This window comes from Natator depressus, chromosome 26, assembly GCF_965152275.1.
Source record: "Natator depressus isolate rNatDep1 chromosome 26, rNatDep2.hap1, whole genome shotgun sequence".
NCBI classification, from domain to species: domain Eukaryota; kingdom Metazoa; phylum Chordata; order Testudines; family Cheloniidae; genus Natator; species Natator depressus.
In genome coordinates, this window is record NC_134259.1 from 12,164,069 (window position 1) to 12,184,093 (window position 20,025).

Consider the following 20,025-nt stretch of genomic DNA (forward strand, 5'->3'; position numbering starts at 1 on the left):
CACTTTCAGATGGATGTGGATAGATAAAAGGAAAAGCTTTCTAACTCTAAGGGTGGTTAAGCTCTGTAATAGGCTTCCAAGAGTGGCGGTGGAATCCCTGTCAGTGGAGGTTTTTAAGAACAGGTTGGACAAACACCTGTCAGGGATGGTCTAGGTTTACTTGGTCCTGCCTCAGCGCAGGGGATCGGACTTGATGACCTTTTGAGGTCCCTTCCAGTAACTATATTTCTAGGATTTGATCATCAGGAGAGTAAAAGGATTGCATGGAGGTGGGGAGGTTGGCCCCTAGCTTGCATTACTGATGCCTGTGCCATACGTGTTCTGTGAATAGACGTCTTTGTTCTCCAGTCTGGTTAACATAGTGCCTATCCCAAGCACTAAATTCACTAAAAACTAGATCTGCTTAAGGCTACCGTTCAAACTGCAGCTTGTTCTAATATATTGTTGTTATTAATTATTTCTTGTATTACGGAGGACCTAGAAGACCTAGTCAGGGTCAGGACCCCGTTTTATTGGACGCTCCTCAGAAGAGCTTACGATTGAAATGTCAAACAAGACATCATAGCGGGGAGGGAAAGGCAAAGGTAACACTGATAAGACCATGTGATTATTCAGGAAATGTTCGCTATTTCAGTGTTTTTAATTTTATTTTGAGATTATTATTTACTATTTAATGTCCTTGGCTTGTTTCCTTGCTGCTTCATATTTTTTAAATATAAAAAATATAACACAGAATATGTCCCCGGCTGCCCATCTCACTGGCCATTTTTATTGGCTGATGATGTTTCGGCAGCTTCCCTATTCTTTCATCAAAGAGGCAGCTTTCTAGAAGAGGACTTTGGGGTTTGTTTGTTTTGTTTGTTTGTTATTTGATGTTTTTTGCAACCATGCGGCTCTAGGTCACTTGCAAGGTTAATCTGGGTATTTCTCACTCAGTTCCCTGCCATTGTGGGGTCTTTGGGGTCTGGCGCCCCTCAGTCCCGCCGAGTCTCTGCGTGTGGCACATAATAGTTTCGTGTCCTCTGGGCTGTAGTACTTCGGTCTAATTTCAGTTCTTGGGGTTAGTGTGCAAGTGCTGGGTGGGACTGGTGGCCTGTGTTGTACTGGAGGTCAGACGAGATGACCTGCTGGTCTCTTCTGGCTTTAAACTCTGTGACTTATGTCCCACGTGGTTCCTACGTGGGCTCCCGAAGTTCCGCTGTCCTGGCAGTCCACCTGATGCTGGGATCTGGGGGCCAGGCCCAGTCCAGACAGATCATAGAATCATAGAATATCAGGGTTGGAAGGGACCTCAGGAGGACATCTAGGCCAACCCCCTGCTCAAAGCAGGACCAATCCCCAACTAAATCATCCCAGCCAGGGCTTTGTCAAGCCTGACCTTAAAAACCTCTAAGGAAGGAGATTCCACCACCCACTAGGTAACCCATTCCAGTGTTTCACCACCCTCCAAGTGAAAAAGTGTTTCCTAATATCCAATGTAAACCTCCCCCACTGCAACTTGAGACTATTACTCCTTATTCTGTTATCTGCTGTCACTGAGAACAGTCTAGATCCATCCTCTTTGGAACCCCCTTTCAGGTAGTTGAAAGCAGCTATCAAATCCCCCCCTCATTCTTCTCTTCCGCAGACTAAACAATCCCAGTTCCCTCAGCCTCTCCTCATAAGTCATGTGGTCCAGTCCCCTAATCATTTTTGTTGCACTCCACTGGACTCTCTCCAATTTTTCCACATCCTTCTTGTAGTGTGGGGCCCCAAACTGGACACAGTACTCCACATGAGGCCTCACCAATGTCGAATAGAGGGGAACGAGCACGTCCCTCAATCTGCTGGCAATGCCCCTACTTATACATCCCAAAATGCCATTGGCCTTCTTGGCAACAATGGCAGATATCCTCGTCTATTCAGAAAGCAGAGTCCAGAAGTTCATAATCAAAATCCAGGGTCTTTACAGGCGGTTCAAGGGGATGTGAGGATCATGTGGGCCCTTGCTGTACTACCCTTTCCTTGTCCTCCTGAGGACTGGTTCCATCCTGCTAAAATCCCCTCCTCTAGCATTCATGCTTGAGAGGAGTGGGTCCGTGGTAGGACCTCTTGCTGGAATGCAGGTCCAGGACACAACAGTAGGCCTGGTGGAGCTAACTTCTCTCCATCCCCACCACCCTGTTCATGCTGCAGTTTTTCTCAGAATCAAATAAAGAAAATCTAACCATTTGGATAAATGTCCTTTGCTTTCCTACCCCAGAAAATGAAAAGCTCCCCTGATAATGGCGGATGGGAAACTGAAGCAGCTGATGAAAGCTGTAATGAAAACTTAATATTGCAGGTGTCATCTAAGGAACAACTAAGTTGGGCCACCTAGCAGTGGAATCTGAAAATGATTCCACCTCAAATGAGGTGCTCGCCCCAGAAATGCTTATGAAAGTGAATGTGCTTCAGGAAGTGTTAATAAAAACAATAATTCCAGAGAAAGGGAGCATATACCAGCAAATTTTCCAACCAAGTGTAAGAAGCCCTGATAAAAGTACAAGCTAAGGAGCAAAGTTTTACAAACCAGGGAAAAGTCTGGAGTTGTGTTTGGTGCAAATAGGAATAGACACTTAAAGTTTAGTTCCTGTCTGAAAACTGACTATGCTGAGATGGTATCTTAGGCATCTCTTCTGCTCCCTGTGTGTATTCATCACTCCGAATGTTACTGATAAAAATAAGTTTTTAATACTTACGTTAGCATTTCAGAGCCACCTCAGCGAGGTGGATACTATTGGGAGGCTGAGCTGGATTCTACTGTGACTCACACATCATCAGCAGAGTTATTAAGCTCCCGCTGCAACTCTCCTCCCAACTCTGCCCTCAGTTACACTGTCCAGTGAAGGTAGAATTTGGCTTTCTGAACTTTCTTATGGGGGTGATGTGTCAAAAGGGATCCAGCTTGACTTTCCCAGGGGTGAGTGTGCAAGCTGGGCAGTTGTGGGACAGGGGAGAGAAGCTTTTAACTTATATACTGAACCCCTGATCTGGAGTTGGTGAGGGACAATTAACATGGAACCCTATGATGGCATTTTTGAGATGGAACTACATTTTGACTGCAATGATTCTTGCTGTCATAGGGAGGTTTAAACCACTATGTAGAACTGGAGGCAGGAGGGAATTTTCCTCGGGATGGATGGGCACTGGCTTCTGGGATTTCTCACTTTCCACTGGAGTACTGAGCAGGGCTTAAGACTGCAGGACAGATGATGCACATTCAGGTAAACCTGATGGATCAAAGCAAATCTTATCTGAAATGTAATCTCTGGGTTTGGATCAAAATTGGGCTGAGGTTTGCACAAACAGTTCTGGTTCTCTAAGAAATGGGAGCTGCTTTTCGAGCTGACAGCGAAATCACAAACCAGGAGACTCTCGGTTGGCTTGGGGTTTTATAACAGAAGTTTATTGCACAGCTCTAATTCTGATCCAAAGCATGCTGTATGTAACATCTCGCTGTAAGCACTGACCAGAAATGGGGAGAAGGGGGTGTGCGACATAAACAAGCAATGAAAGCATTCTACTTTCATCGATACTAGTGTAACTTCACTGACTGTACACTGATTTCAAGAGGATGGCAATAATCTAGCAGAGAGAAGAGTTTTTGGCCCTACAAACTTGTTTCTCTTGATAAAATTTTGCCCTTGGATGTGCATTTGCAACTCCCAGTGAAACTATCGATGCAACTCAAGGGCAGAACGTGGCCCCGTGTACCCAAGTGGGGGGTCCTCCTTTTCCTCAATTCTCCCCAGGAATCCAGAAAAGTGTTCAGTCAATACAAATCTTGTGCTGCTAGCTCTCTGCATCCAAGTGAGGTTGCCCAGAGGAACCTCAGGTTGTTAAATTAACACGGAGCAGTATAATTGGCATATTTTAAAGGCACTAACAAGAAATAATATTGGTTGACGATGTTTTTGTTCCAATTCTGATTAAAATGTCCTCTGTGTTACTGTTTCCGCATAAAATAGAGCTGTTAGACACAAATATCACCTTGTTATGTACCTTATTTTTATTTTTTTTAAACTATGGCGATGAAGAGTAATGCAGCCATGTCCTCCACCAGGACAAACCACAACGAGGTCTCTTTTGGTGTAGCTCTAGGGTCAAGTTAGCAAGGAATAATGTTGCACCTGGGACAAAAATTGGCTCCTCAGATTTAACTCTCTTTCACACAGTAGTTATACTGGGATGGATTTTGACCCCCTGATCCACAGAGATACTTTCTTCAATGACAAGACTGCCTTATCACCACCTCATCTTTGAGGAAGGCTGTTTTTCCCAAGGGCACCATAACCCAGAGCACTCAGAGTACTGCATTTGCCTTCCATAATCTGCTCTTACTGTGGATTTCAGCTTTTTGCTCTCCAGGGCAGCTTTAAAGCTTTTCCCTTAGTCGTATTTGATTGAGCTGGTTTGAGACATCCCTTTGGGGAACTTGAAAGGATGTAGCGTCAGACCTGATTGGGACCTGACATTTTCAGCTTTTCTAAGTGGAGGGGGTCATTGTTACATTTTGTCTTGTAACTAGTCTCTTGTGATAGCCTGAGCGGTGAGTGCTTTTAATTCAATCTGAAAATTTTCTCTGCCAAGCTCATCTTCAGGTATCCAGTCAATTGCAGGTTGTCTTCAGCCTTCCAGTGGCTCCGTTTCTCTTCTCAGTGTTTTTGACACAACAGGGGAAAGTCAAAGGCTTAAGCTTCTGATGCAACTGGCAATCAGAACAAAAGGGACTTTCGGCTGGGGAAGAGACACTGTTACACACTTTAGTGTGTGTTTGTGTACGTGTGCTTGTGCACATAGTTGAGGAACTTTAAAACTCTGGCTACGTTGCAGCAAATTTGCTACCCTGAAAGATGAGCTCTATTGAATAACAGCAGGTTTCTGGAACACACTCTCCCTTCTTCTAGGACAGGTGTAATGTTAAGTCTCCAGGACTGTCTCAACCATCAACAAGATTATCAAACAACGCATATGCCTGTTAACTGCTTTGTTGCTGTGAATCAAACATACAATACATGGAACAAACACACCAGTTCTACCTTACATACCTGCTAGAACTTCGCTAGTGAGCCAACCTGAGGACGAAGGGCACGTCTTGTGGTTCTGCCCACTCAGCAGCTTTGAGCCACACCATATGAACATGAAGAGCAGACACTGCTTTTGCAGTGTTTTACACACACACACCACTGAATAGTGAACCTCCACAGGGTTAATGTGCACAGCCTGATGCTGAGAGTTGCTGAGCAGCTCCTGTAAGTGAGCTGTAGCTCACGAAAGCTTATGCTCAAATAAATTGGTTAGTCTCTAAGGTGCCACAAGTACTCCTTTTCTTTTTGATACGCAAGGTGTCACCTTATTACCGCCTTTGTTCTGCTGACGCAGTGTTGGATGATGTACCTAGAATGGTGTTTAAGTATTCTGCTAGGCCCAGAAGAAAGCAGGAGAGGAATTCGGGGGCGAAACAAACTGGAGAACAATGTTGCGGCTATGCAGGTAGTTATGTGACTTGGACAAGAGATTTTGGCATTGTAAATAGCCAATGGTAGGAAGCTGGTCACCTGTTGGGACATCCCCTTTTTTGATTCTGCCACTGTACCCCCAAAAGACCTATTCTCCCAATTAATGTCTAACGCTGTTTTGCTGTTTCTGCTGCCTCTTGCTGGTCTATTTTACCTGCTTTCTAGCAATATTCTGTCCTCTTCAGCATACAGACCCCCCCCATGAGCTGAGACAGAATCATAGACGTGATATTTTCTGTCCTTACATTGACAAATGCGGAAAAGCAATAGGACCAATCATTGATGAACCTACAAGCCTATCACTGAGCTCTGTAATTAAACTGGAAATGTACGGTGCTATGTTCAACTGTCCTGACAGGACACACATTTTAAAAGAGAAAGAAGAGGCTGGTGTTCCAGGCTACAGAGATTCTTTAATTAAAGCACTCAGGTGCAGTGGTGAGTCGCATCAGCTTTACTAAAGCCATCCAGCTTTGCCAGTCTGCTATTTGGGAGCTTTGCTTAGATCCAACGTGGGGAGCGTGGCTACGCGATTTCAAATAGCTGCTACATTTCACCCCAGCAGTCGGTGGTGAAATTTCTCTACCCCTATGGTAGTGTCCAAAGTGCTTTGGGGCAAAAGGTGCTTTGTCCAAATAAGCTGTCTGTCCTGATTGCACACGACGTTCATCTTTCCACCCTCCATCACAAAACTGTTGGTCTTTCTGCTACCTTCCTTTTCTCATCATTCCTGATGTGGATTTTCAGTCTACAATTTACGGTTCTGTAAGCCTCTAGGGTATTTTCTATAGAGGCCTATTGTTTAACTTTGGAAGATGCTTTGGGATACAACTTGTGTGAAAGATATGTAGTAATATGTGTCAGGCGTGGTGGCATGCGCCCGTAATCCCAGTTACTTGGGACGCTGAGGCTGGCGGATCACTCAGGGGTTCTGGACTGCGGTATGCTATGCTGATCGGGTGTCTGGTGCCACTGACAGCCTGGCCAGCGGGTGGCTGAAGTTCTGGCTAGAACAACACGAATGATGTGTTGTGATTGGCACTCTCTCTGCGAGGGCTGATGGGTGAAGGTGATCAAGGTGAAGGTGATATGTAGTAACTCTGTGGCTACAGAACTACAGCTGGTGTAAGAATTTAGGGCCTTAGGCTCTAATGAGCACAGATTACCCTACCATTTGAGCCTGAGAATCTCTCTTAGTTGAGCTAATGGAGAATCTCTCTTAGTTGTTGTACTACGGTTTATTGCCTCTGTAGGCTGCCACCACTAGATATAGTCATGGGGACTTGAACAGGTCAGTCGTTCCCTCCAATAGAGGGCAGTGATGCATGTGCATTTATTACGCTGTATATCAAGTTCATCCATCAGATGCAATACAAAATAAAATTGTGTCACATCCAGCAAGTTATGGAAGGCACTATTACCTCCATTGTTAATGTTGATGATAATTTCCTGTTTTTAAACTCACCTTTCAATCACTTCCACCACATCTTCACCAAAACCAAGCCACTCTGCTTCAGATTTAATATAGGGTGGAACTGTCCCAGAAAAAAAGTGGGGCAAATCACCCAAGGAGTAATTACGAGGATTGACATTGCAGCTTCCTAATTGCATTGGTTTGCACTCTGCGGAAATCTTAAATTAAGAAACTGACAAGTAATTTTTCATTTAAAAATAAGAAAGACAATATAAAGAGATGCTCAAAATTATTTGCAGATAATTAAACCTACTCTGACAACTTCCATACACAGTGGGTGAAGATTTTCCCACACAGAGTCCCTTGCTAATGTACTGAATAAATTCTGTAGCCTCTGGTTTTATCATTTATTCAGCATAACGGTTCCAGGTATCTCAGTTATCCTGAAAGTAAACTGTTAAATATTCATTTCTCTGAATAAATTTCAATGTGTACATGAAAAAAAAAAACCTAACAGGAAATGTTTCTTACCAGGCTGGGAAATGCTAGATATGTATTTAAAATAGTCAATTACAGTTTCTTACATTAATATAACAAATAAACAAACAAATCCTAACTCCAGCTTGCAGAATGAATGAGAGCATCTTGTTATGTTGTCTTCCTATTTTCAATGTATTTTAAATCCTTGACTCAGATCTCTTTGGTAAAACTCAGTCTAAAATATTTAACGCCTAATCTTAAAAACTCTTAGACACAATGGCCCAGACTTCTAATGGAAGTTAGGAGTCCACATACTTATGGGGATCTGGTGTCGTTGTAGCCGTGTGGGTCCCAGGATATTGGAGAGACAAGCTTCAGGTCTGAAGAGGAGCTCTGTGTGACTGAAAGCCTAAGCCTGGTTGCCTCCCACAGGGCTGAGAGCCTGAGTCCTGGCACCCCATCTCCTGTGGGGCTGAAGCTCTGAGTCCTGGTGCCCCACCTCCAGCAGGGCTGAAGCTCCACGCCCCCTCTCCTGCTCCACCCCTGCAGGGCTGAAGCCCTGAGGGCCCCAGGAAATAATCTCTGAGAATTGAAGCCTTGGTCAGAACCATAGTCAAGAGTCCAAATGCCAGAGTCAAGGGTCCAAGTAGAGTCAGGGAGTGGGGCCAAAGGTCAGAACTGGATTACCTGGAGTCAGGAAAGGCAGGAAGGAGCAAGGTTTGCACAGGAGTGGTGCAGGGCTGGGTCCAGGCTGGGTCCAGGGCAGGGTCTAGGCTGGAGCAGTGGAGGAGCAAAGCAAAGCAGGAGCAGGGCTTGGAGTGAAGCAAGCACAGGGAGGCCGAGAAACCACAGGCATGTGCATTAAGCAGCCAGCTTCCTCAGCCTGTCAGGCAGGGCGCTCTGCTAGGCAGTTTAGCTGACCCAGGCTGGCTGGAGACCAAGCAGCTGCAGCTGCAGCCATGCCCAGAGCCTCAGTAGGTGCAGGGCCATACTCCTGATACTTCTGAATAAGGATGTTTTCCTGAACTGGGGCTTTAGATATAATGGTGATGGGCACTATAGAAAATCCCAGATTAATGGATTGAAATCTACAGTAGGATTTTCAAATTGCCTACAGGGGAGAACAAATAATATTGACTTTCAATGAGACTTGTGTCTAAATTCCTTTAGGTGCTTATGAACTTCTCCTTCTTAAAATATAGCTGTATTAGTCACAGTATAAAATATACCTTTTAATCTCATTTCCCACATAAAGACAAATAAGAGGGGATTAGCTCACTGGGTATTGAACGGGAATGCAGCATATTTGGTGGTGGTGGTAATACAATCCACATCCCAAAACACTTTATAGTAAACTAATTGCCAAGTGCTCAGTTCTAGTGTGGGGAAATTCCCCCTATAAATAAAATAAGGCTCTCAGATATTACTGTCATGCGCACAGAAGTACCTGGCTAGATAAAAAAGGAAAACAAAGTAAAGCAGCAAAAATCAGAGTAGGAGGAGAAATGAAATAAGCCAAATCAAAGTCTAGGCTGCCAGTGATTCCGTGTCCCCCACCGCCCCCCTCCATTCATTGCAAAATGAGTTGATGGATTTAACCATAATACAGTATATCATGTTATTTCATGTGCACAGAGCAACTGTATTTCATGCTGATACTTAAATCTGCATGTTAGTTCCACTGCCCCATTCACTAAATAATTTTGTTCCAGATGCATCACACAGACAGCTCTATTACTGTCTAAAGCAACACCATGAGCTGCTGTCTGTTGATTAGGTTTAGAGAGTTATCCTAAACAATCAGGCTCATTCATTCATTCTCTCCCCAAATGAAGTAGCCTGCAGTTAATACAGTCTTGCACCATGGTCTCATCCGACCGTGTTAAGCAAGCTGGGGTTTGGGTCAGTACTAAGATGGGATCTCCAAGAAAAACTCATGGGGTTGGATAGCACTCATTTTTCTACATTGGTACTAAGCCAGTTGCCCAGCATGGTAGCTGGGTGAGGCACTGTTCTCCTGGAGGCTCTGTCTTTCAGATGAGTTGTGGAATTGAAGCCACAGTCACCAGTGGTCATTTAAGGAAAACAGTCATGTTTGTATTCTTATGACCGGGAAAACACTGAAGCATTGGAAGAAGTGTTTTTTTATGCCCAAATAAATCTGTTAACCTTTAAGGTGCCAACGGACTCCTCGTTGTTTTTGTGGATACAGACTAACACGGCTACCCCTCTGATACTTGGGAAAACACATCGACTGTCAATTCCACTGTGGCATAAAGCGGGCCACAAAGCCAGAGGAACTGGCCCACAGACCATTCCCCTTGGTTAGGGGGCTCCCCTGGGTGTCCTAGGATCAGCAGAGCACTGTGCTATTCTCCCTTGCAGTCTGCCAGTATAGGAGTGTGCCAGAAGGTGCCCAGAGACTACACTTGCTTTGGTTATTCTGGGTTGTGGCAATGTTTCACAGAGTGCTGTTGCAGGCAGCTGTATATGCAAGCTGCCCCAAGCATAAATCCCTCTCTACCTGCCCTCCCTGCTCCAAGATGCATAAAGTTTAGCTTAAAATCTGGCCCACTGTTAGTTCAAATGAAGCTTAGATAGTGATGGTGTCTGTGAGACGCAGATAAGATAGCCTGAGGTATTTTCATAAAGCTTTTAAATCTTAGAGTTGTTCTCCAGTAACTGTAATGAAAGAAGCAGAACCTGTGGTGATTAAGTATCTAGCACCTTTCATCTGAGTTCTCAGAATGCTCTACAAAAATCAATTAAGCCTCACAAACACCTGAAATCCCAGCTCAGCAGGGCAGTAAATCTGTCTAATCTCTACACCGTAGGTGTTTCTAATACGTCCACCAACACAGGTGCCACATATTCTTGCGTGTCTATGACCAGGAGGGTTTCTTGGTATTCCCACCCAGTCTGAGTATTCCATGCATCCTTTCAGAATCTGTCAACAGTGCTCAATATTCACCGTCAAAGACCTAATAGGCTTTTAAGAGATGGTGCACCTGTTGCTGAAATTAATCTAACATAAAAGCTCCCACATAGGAGCTACCCAGGCATTGGGTTCTATCCACTCTAGGCTTGGTACAGAACATGAGCAAATATTCCTCCCGCTTTTCCCCGCCTCTGTCGTTCAGTGCATCCTGCCCCTCCCCAAGCCCTCCTGACTTCCTCATGCGCTCGGCCTCACCCCTTTCCATAAGCACTGTAACAGTCTCAGCTTTTCCCTTCCGCTCCTCCTGTTGATCCCCACCTTCCACTTCCCTTTTAGATGCTCTAGTATTTTCTACAGCAAAAGCCGGTAGTAGCCGCTATATTGTAAACTGCTGTATTTTGGGACATGACTAGTAGTTTTTACAAGTGCCTCCCAGTGCTCCGCCTCAGCGCTCTCGGCGTCCTTAATCTCCACCTCCGAGTGTTCTTCTCTCTTCCCCGGGATACAAAAGCCAAAGCAACCCAATTTCTGTCACCGTAAGTGACCTACCATCTCTCTTCAGCTTCACCAGGTGAGCACTGCAGGTCAGTTCGAACTGTTTTGATGTGCTCCTGGGAGGAGCTCCAGCTGCTCCCAGAGATGCTGTAACCCATTGATTTGATAAATTGATAAATAGCCGTGTAGACGGTGAAGCATGGATTAGGCATGTAAAAATGTCAGAACCTTAGGTATGTACTTTACATGGCCAAGCAGTGCGTCCCACAGCTACACTGGTGTTTTCAGCAGTGTAGTGTCCCACTGCCACCCTCCTGCAAGTCTTTCATTGCCCCATGTAACCATGCAGTGGATGCAGCCTGCTTTTCATGGTAGTGGGTAGCTACGTGTACCCTACATACCGCTTCCGTCATAAACAATGCCTACATGAGATCATGCTGGGGAGAGGTTCAGGCAAGCGGGCTCCTGGGTTCCACTCTGTCTCTGCCACTGATGTGCTGAGTGACCTTGGAGAAGTCACCTAAACTCTTTCAGGTTGCTTCAGGTTACTGGTCTGTAAAATGTGGACAATGCCTACCGTGTGGCAGTGCTGATGCTTAAGTAATGGGTGTAAAGTAATTAGAGACTCATTGATGAAGAGATGGAGAAGTGGCATTAGGACAGGGGTGGGCAAACTACGGCCTGTGGGCCGGATCCGGCCCCTCAGGGCTTTGGAGCCAGCCTGCAGGATTGCCACCCCCGTGGCACTGCGGGCCCCGTGCCGACCCGGGAAGCGGCCAGCACCATGTCCCTGCAGCCCCTGAGGGAGGGAACAGGGAACCGTGGCCAATGGGAGCTTCGGGGGAGGTACCCACAGGCAAGAGTAGCGCGGAGCCCTCTGCCCCCAGGGGCCGCAGGGGCGAGGTGCTGGCCGCTTCCCAGAGCGGCGTGGGGCCAGGGCCAGAGCCAGGGCAGGCAGGCAGGGAGCCTGCTCTGGCCCCAGTGCGCGCCGCTGCCACCCCGGAGCTGCTCCAGGTAAGCGGCGCCAGGCCGGAGCCCACACCCCAACCCCTGCCCTGATCTCCCTGCTGCACCCGGCACCCCCAATCCCCTGTCCTGAGCCCCCTGCCATGCCCCGCACCCCTCCTGCACCCCAACCCCCTGCCCTAAGTCCCCTCCTGCACTCTGCACCCCTCCCTGCACCACTGCCCTGAGCCCCCTCCTGCATTGTGCACCCCCTCCCGCACCCCAGCCCCCTTCCCCCTTCCCTGCGCCCCTTCGTGCACCCCACACCCCTCCTCTGCCCCAACCCCTTGCCCTGAGCCCCTTCCTGCACACCGCACCCCATCCCACACCCGCATCCCAACCCCCTGCCTCAGCCCTACATTCATGGCCCTGCAAGCAATTTCCCCACCACGATGTGGCCCTTGGGCCAAAAAGTTTGCCCACCCTTGCATTAGGAGAACTGGTCCAACTATTCATAACAAATGTCCGCAATGAATGTTGATAATCTTAATACTTTGCGAGCAAACTTTGTTTTGTACAGATTCATGAAATAATTATTATGAATCAAACATTGATTCGAACAACTTTTAGCTTGTGGGCTGCTTGCAGACGCTTCACAATTCCTGTTGAGTGACTGGTCATCTGGGTCACGTTCTCTATTGTCTTTTTGGCTCCCTGGGTGCACAGCTGAATTTTAGTTTAGGAGAATGATGAGGAGCAAAATGCTCGAGTGTGAATTTCCTCATTTGCATGTAACAATACAGGGGCCTCCAGCTCCAGTGGGATGGTGCAGGATGCATGCACGTGCCTCCTGAATGTCAGGAAGCAGGGCTTGCAGGGCCAGGCTCTGGGCATCCTAACGAGTGCAGCTGGCCTGTAGCAGGCTACCTAGCCTGCTATACCGCCTGATTGGTTGGAAGAGTTGGCTGTGAAGCCCAGCAGCTGCAATTCCGCTGCTGTTCAAAGCACTCGTCCGCAGCTGCAATAGCTTTGGTGTCCACTTGGTGCAGCCCAGCTCTTGCCTTGGCCCTGCTCCTATCTTGCCCCTGCCTTACCTCGCTCAAGGTAACTCAGTCCTGACGCTGCTCCGACGTTTTAGTTCAGATCGGACCCTCGGCTCTGAGACCTGGCCTCTGAGTCCGGCTCTGGCCCCGTGGCATCAGTTCCTGACTTCGGCTCTAGCATCTGCCTTCTGCTCTATCCACTAGGCCTGACTGCCCACATCCCAGTCACTGACCCTGAATACCAGCATGCTGTGGCAGCCCTCACAGAGCTTCCCTGAGTTGCTGTGATGTTGCAGCGATGGCCAGTGCATAAATGACACCATTTGGCCTGTCGCAAGCAAGCTTTCAGAATCTACTAATTAGGTATTAGCATGCTGGTGCCATACACATTTAATCAAAGCATCTTGCAAATTGGAAAATTGTACTTTAATGCCTCAGTTTTATTACTACTTATAATCTTCCAGTATCCCCAATTATTAACTTAACTCTGTTAAGCAATCATTCCTTCCAGCCACCTGCGGTGCCCCTTGGTCCTTTATGGCCCCACGTTCACAACTGTCTAAAGCCAGCGGTCTCATTGTTCATAGTGGTAGGGGTTAACATTTGGAATTTAATCACGGCTTGCCTGTAAAACTATAGGCCGTCATGTCATTACAGCAGTGTAATTGCAGTGTGGCAGGCCCTTTCATTCAGTTGTGTATTTAATAAGCAGGTTGGAGCGTTAATCTGACACCGAGAGGTATGGTGAAGCCTGGAAAACAGCACAGCAGGGTGTACATCATTTTTAGGGCCTGTTTGTACCTTGCCACTTGCAGACTGGCAATGTGCAATGTTTCATTTCAAGCCAAGAGCTGGGTTTATTCATCCCGTAAAGAAAAATGACTGGATGTTTGGCTGAAAAATGGCAAACACTGAAAGGGGTTGGCTGGCTTGCTAATATGACAGATGTGGCTCCCAAATGGACTGTTAGAAAGAGAGGCAAAGCAAACAAATCATGACTTGCTGTTCTCTGTGCAGATTAAAAAGTAGCGTGGCAGGGTTTTCTTAGCCAGCTCGGTTGCTGTTTTCTAAGAACAAAAGCCCCTGGATGTCTGTGTGCTAAGGCCTTGTATCAATGGGCCGTGGGGCTGCTACTCTCCCATAGTTCTAGAATTTGCTTCAGCAAAGACAGTGTTGAAAGAAATAGATGCACATGTTCAATCAAAGGGTTGGCTAGAGAAATGTGTTTATATTTTAAAAATCCCACATCAACGTTCACCAACGAGTTCAAGATTAGCATAAATATCAGCTATGAAGTCATGGACCCTAGTAAACTTTGTCTTCCTCTGGCATCTGTCAAAACAAAGGCTGGGATCTGAAAGTAGCATGAAATATGATTGGAAAGAAGCAAACAAAAAGTTGTGTGATTTCTTATGGGGCTAACAAAGGGAGGAACAAGAACTGATTTATTATTAAAGACTAAGGCTCAGATCCTCAAAGGTATTTAAGTTCCACTGACATCAAGATAGAAACCTAAATAACTTTCAGAATCTGGGTGCAATGATTTAGCTTTCTAGCTAGTTACTTACCTATCTAAACACATCACAAACATTAGTGAAACACTGTTGTGAAGCAGGGAAGTATTATAACCCCAGTTTATAGATTGGAGAAAATGGGGCAGAGGGAGACAGAGAGAGTCCAAGATCACACAGGAAATCTGTGTCAGAACCAGTCCTTAATTGCACAATGATCCTTCATGCCTAACCTATCCCAATGGTGCCTAACGACAGGTGTGGTGCACAAGGTGTAAACCTCTCCAACTGCCCTATGATATTCAGAGGAGAAATGTTGTCTTGATTCCACCCATGATCCTTTCATGGCCAATGGCTTGAGGATGGGTAGCTGAGCTATGGGACCTCCAGCAGGTTTGCTTGACAAGGTTTTGTGCCCTAAAAGCCCCAGCCGCTCAGTTATAGTTCAGTCATGCTTAAATCGACCTATCTGAATTTTCTTGTAATTTGGTGTTTGCTGCTACAGGCGACTATGATGAGGGATACAAACCCCTTGCTGGCCAGGAAAGGGTTAACGAGCTGCTGTGGGCTCAATCACCCCTGCCCCAGGGCACCTGAAATAGGTGTCAGGCTTGGGGAGGGCCCAGCTTAGCTGGGTGCTGGCTGGTAGGGAAGGCAAACCTTCAGCTTGGGCTGAGTAAAGAGAGCAGCCTTCTAGAGCCTCCCTAAAGGAAGGTAGGCCTGATGTGGGGCGATTGTTGTGAGTCATAACCAGTGACTTGCTGCTGCTGAATGAGTCTGTGGCGGGGGTGCCCCTTTAAAACTCTTTTATCTTTTGCACCTGACCAGCGATGCTGTAATGGATTGTTGTGAGCCCACAAATGACCCTGTCGTTTCAACGTCTCGCTGATTCGAAAGGGATGTGGTTGCTGTTGCACGCGGCTTTTGATGCATTGTGAGATGAAAATATTGCTAGCCTTTGCAAGGGAAGAACAGCCAGAACTGGGCCCTGATCCTGCCTTCCTGGCACACCTCCAACACCGCAGAAGTTGCCCCCATTCCAGCCACTAATTGCTTTTCCTGCTGCATCCCCCTGCCACCTAGCCAGCATGAAGTCATGCTTGTTCATCACACCCACTAGCTGCCAGGTAGGTCAATGCAAGTTACACGTTTGCCACTTATGCGCACTGACCCCTGTCTTCTAAGTCACTTTTATCACCATTTGCATTTGGGTCCATAGTCTACACCTAAACCAGTTAACAGGGTTAATTTAAATCTACTGACCTGAGCACAGGTGTCAGGAGCCAAGATGCTCCAGAGTTCTTATCCTGGCTTTGAAAGATTCCCTTTGTGGCCTTGGGCAAGTGGCTTAGGCCAGAGTCTAAAAGTGGCCACTGATCAGAGGTCCCTCCATTTTTTGAGTGCCCATCTGGAGACTGCATTGGCCTGATTTTTCAGAAGCGGTGAGTGTCACGGTTACAAGGCTGGCTGCACCTCTGTCTTCTCTCTGAGTGCATGTCCTGAGTTGTCAGGCCTTGGTCTTGTGCCCCTACTTCTCCAGTGATGGAATCATACAATTTTCCCTCTCTTAGACCAGGCCCAGGGCTGCAGCACCCTGTAAATCCAGGTCCAGCTGAGTTCATCACCTGTGTTTCTTCCCTTCAGGAGAGTGTGAATACAGCAACCAAAGTATCATTTAATCATAACAGTAGGAACAAAAAATTTAGAGGAAAAGGATTTGAAAACAGCCAACAGTCTAGACGCAGCTCTGTCTTACCTAGAGCCCTACCAGCCTGCGACAGTGGGCCAGGCAGGCCTAGCTTCTCCAGACACTGCAGCCGGTCCTGGCAAGCAGCCTGAACAGCTCCCCAACAACTGCCACCTCATGACAGAGAGTCTTCAACTGTTTCTGATCCTCTTGGTTTGTTGGCTCCCTGCACTAGCCCCACGTGGCAAAAGAAATTCTGGAACTTGGCTGGAACCCAGAATTGGAATGCTCAGTTATTGAACGTGGGCATTGTCTCTTAACAACCCTGAAGTGTTTACCAGGGAAGTGGCCCATCTCAAGCCATTCTTGTGCTTTTTTTCCAACAGCCCTGTTGATTTAACACAGTATAGTCAGGCGGTAAACATCCCGCTAACTAGCTCACCACTCAGCTTTCATAACTTATATAGCTGCTCCACGTCCATCATAAAGAGCACCCACAGCTCCAATTAAAACCAGGCCGTGTATGTCACTAGTTAGGCACCTAAAATCAGCAGCCACTTTAGGAGACATTAGCCTCCCTGTCTCACATACTTTGTCTATAAAAGCAGTGCTTGCTTTACAGGGGTGATTTGAGAATCTGCAAAGTGCTTTGAAAACGAGAAGTGCTCAGTCACTGAGTCAGAGTCTAACAGTGAGCTAAACGGTAAGGGCTGGATTGAGTTTTCAGGCTCAGCCCTGAGTTTGGAGCAATGGGTAGATTTGCCTCCCCAGGAGGAGCACTAGGAATTCGCCAGTGACCATTTCTATCCAGGCTCCCGTTTTCAGCGTGGGAAGAGGACAGTATGTGGCATACCCCCTCTCTCACATCCAAACAGCTTTGTTAGCTGGCACGGAGGAAGAGGGGCAGAACCATGGCTTCCTCTTCTCCCCATCAGATTGCCTGCAAGAGGGCATGTTGGCTATGCAGCCCTTGACCCCAAATCCAGGTAGGTCCTATGCTGATAGCCGCGGAGATCTTACTCAGCTGAGTGGCTGCTTAGGACCAGAGTACAACGATGGATATTAGAAAGTTTCACTCAGGGGACGGGGGCCAGGGAAAGCCTCCATCCTTCAGTGCAATTGATGCAATAGCTCGGAAGAGTCAGCATCCTGAAACACACTAATTTTCTATTGCATATTATGGCCCCTGATTTCTGGTAATTGAGCAGCTATTTCTTTTCAATCAGATGGTATTGTAACACATGGAATATCAATAGAAAATGCACCCGTGCCATCTGGGATTTGTTCAATGGCATGAAATGGTTGTATTATCTGCATTTCACTGTCTGTCTATCTCCTTAAAATATGGTTTCCTTCATAAAGGAACATGGATGAGAGTGTTAGCAGCACCTCATTTGCTAAGATTAAATGGAAGTCTCCATTATTTAGGCCCTATTGTGTCATTCTGAAAAATGGCTAATAGCTGATCAGCTACCTTCTGCATGATGTTATGGTGTTTCAACCCCATCCAGTCCTGTAGCTAATTCAATGAGGAGGAAAAAAGGGGGGCAGGGAAAGGGTTGCGTATGTGAGAAATGCTCAGGGATTTAGTGGCATGTCCTAAAGCTTTGCAATCCATCTGGAGCGCTAAACCTAACCCAGATATTTACAGTAACATACTCATCTGTAGTTGGTTGCAATGCAATCCTATAGAAATCAATAGATGCATTTGACATTAAGATAGTCAGTGGCACAATAAACATGCCTGACAAACAAGTACATCACTGATGGTCACTAATGATAAGGGACCAACTCCAGGAGAGTGCAGAGGAAGCTTGAACTGCTGTTGTTCTTTGTGTGCGTGCGCGCATGATAAACAGGGGATGTGGTCTTTAGGATGACGTATCAGGTGCTTCTCATGTGCTCTATATCCAATACAAATAATCTTTTCTTCAGCCTCACTCTACATACCCTTTGTTCATTCCCCTTATTATTAAGATAGCTGTGTTCAGAACATTTAGGTCATCATCACTATCCGGTAATGTGATTGTTGGCTAACTTTGCTTAATCACTTTAGCTTGATGATCATTAGAGGGATGCAAAGGTTTCAGTATAATCTATTAAGAAGGAAGCAATCAGGTTGTTAATGACTTGGAGGAGGAAGTGGAAAGCAAATTGGAGAACTCTGTTGAAGACACTAAGTTGGTTCTTCGTTTTCCCGCCCCCTTCCCCCCCTTTCAGTAAAAACAAGAAGGGGTCATGAGGCACTCCAGATGGACTTTAAGGGGGAAATTTTCAAAGGTGTAAAGGGTAGCTAAAATGCCCAAATTCCATTGAAAATCTGTCCTGGAAATGTTTTGGGGGACAGGGCAATGCAATGATGGAGGAAATTAACTAGAGTACCTGTAGAGTACTGTCCCCTTGGAAATATAGTCTATGAGTGTATTGACTGTGGTCCTACACGTTCTCGTTGTCTATGAGCTTGCAGGACGCTCTGGGAATCAGTGTGGTTAGATTACTGATGTGCTAGTGGCTAAAAGAGCAAACAAGATGCCAGGGTGCCTTTTTGGTCCCATTTTTTAAAATAAGATTGTATTACACATTCATATGAGTACAGGAACCAAAAGGATATTGTAATCTTAAAAAAAAGAAAAAAGAAAATGACCTGGGTAAGATTGAAAAGGTCCAGAAAATGTCAAAGAAGATAGAGGTCTGAGCAGAATGTTGCATTATTATTGAAGTATTTAAGAAGGGTGAAGTAAGGATTGTTCGGTTCATCCTTTTTATGCTGTTCTTTAATATGAAAGCAATGCCACTCTTTTCTGAACAGTGTGGTGTTATCCTACAGAATTCACAGCCCCATAAGGTCATTGGCTCAAAAGGCAAATGGATTCATTCTGCTTATACTGGTGGAATCGGATGCAAATCAGAGTTATTCCAGTCAGTGAGATCAGACTCCAGACCTGAGACGATAGCTGGATTTAAAAGGGGGATGCAGGATCTTTTGACCAGTAGTAACATTTTAATGTAAGTTTTATCCAGTCTAGTGCTTGAGTCTAATGGCGAATGCTGCAGGGATCAAGAGGGACTCTCCTCCATCCATTTATAGCAGTGCATACCTAGGTAGGTACATGATAGGTGGGAGTTACCTCTCTCTGAAGATTCAGTTAATGGTCTGTGCAGGATGTGAGATACCAGATTTAAAGGACCAACAATCTGAATCAGGTCAGGGCAAGTCCTGTGTACTTTCAAGAGAACTGAGCTGCTGATGCAATGATACATTCTACTTGGAGTTCATAAAGGTTTTTGGCATAATGTTGTAAAGAAGAGTAAATTATAAGGTTAAAAAGTATTGGGTAGCACAGGAATAGAAGGCACCATCTTTCCTAATAATCTGGGGCTCAACCCTGCAAGATCCTGGGCACTTTTGCCCTGTTCCAGGACAGCAGGCTTAACTTTCTGCCCAAGTGAGCCCCAACTCATTTACTGAAAGTTGAGCCTGTAATTAACTGCCTCACCGCACTAGGGCCAATGCAGTTAGCACCTTGGAAGACTGAGATCCTCATTAGCTAGCCAAGGACAGAAGTTAATAGTAAGCCTCTGGGTGGTGGTGGTGTAGCAGTGTTGGGCCCAGGATATGAGAGGGACAAGGCGGGTGAGGTAATACATTTAATTAGGCCAACTTCTGTTGGTGAAAGAGCCCAGCTTTCAAGCTACACAGAGCTCTTCTCCAGACTAGCTGAGAGAGGAAGACGCTGGCAAGTGGTGGAACACCCCAGGGTCTGGTGTCTGTGTCTTGCCTTCCATCTAGTGGCTGAGAAAGACTATTGCAAAGATCTCTGCGAAGGTCATGCAGTGACACTTTACTGCAAGTTGGATGAATTGCTGAAGATCTTCTCTCTAATTATTTAACCTCTGACTTCTCCGTTTGATATATTTGTACATAAATGACTTAGACATTAAGTTTGCAAAAAATGATGCAAGGGGCAGATC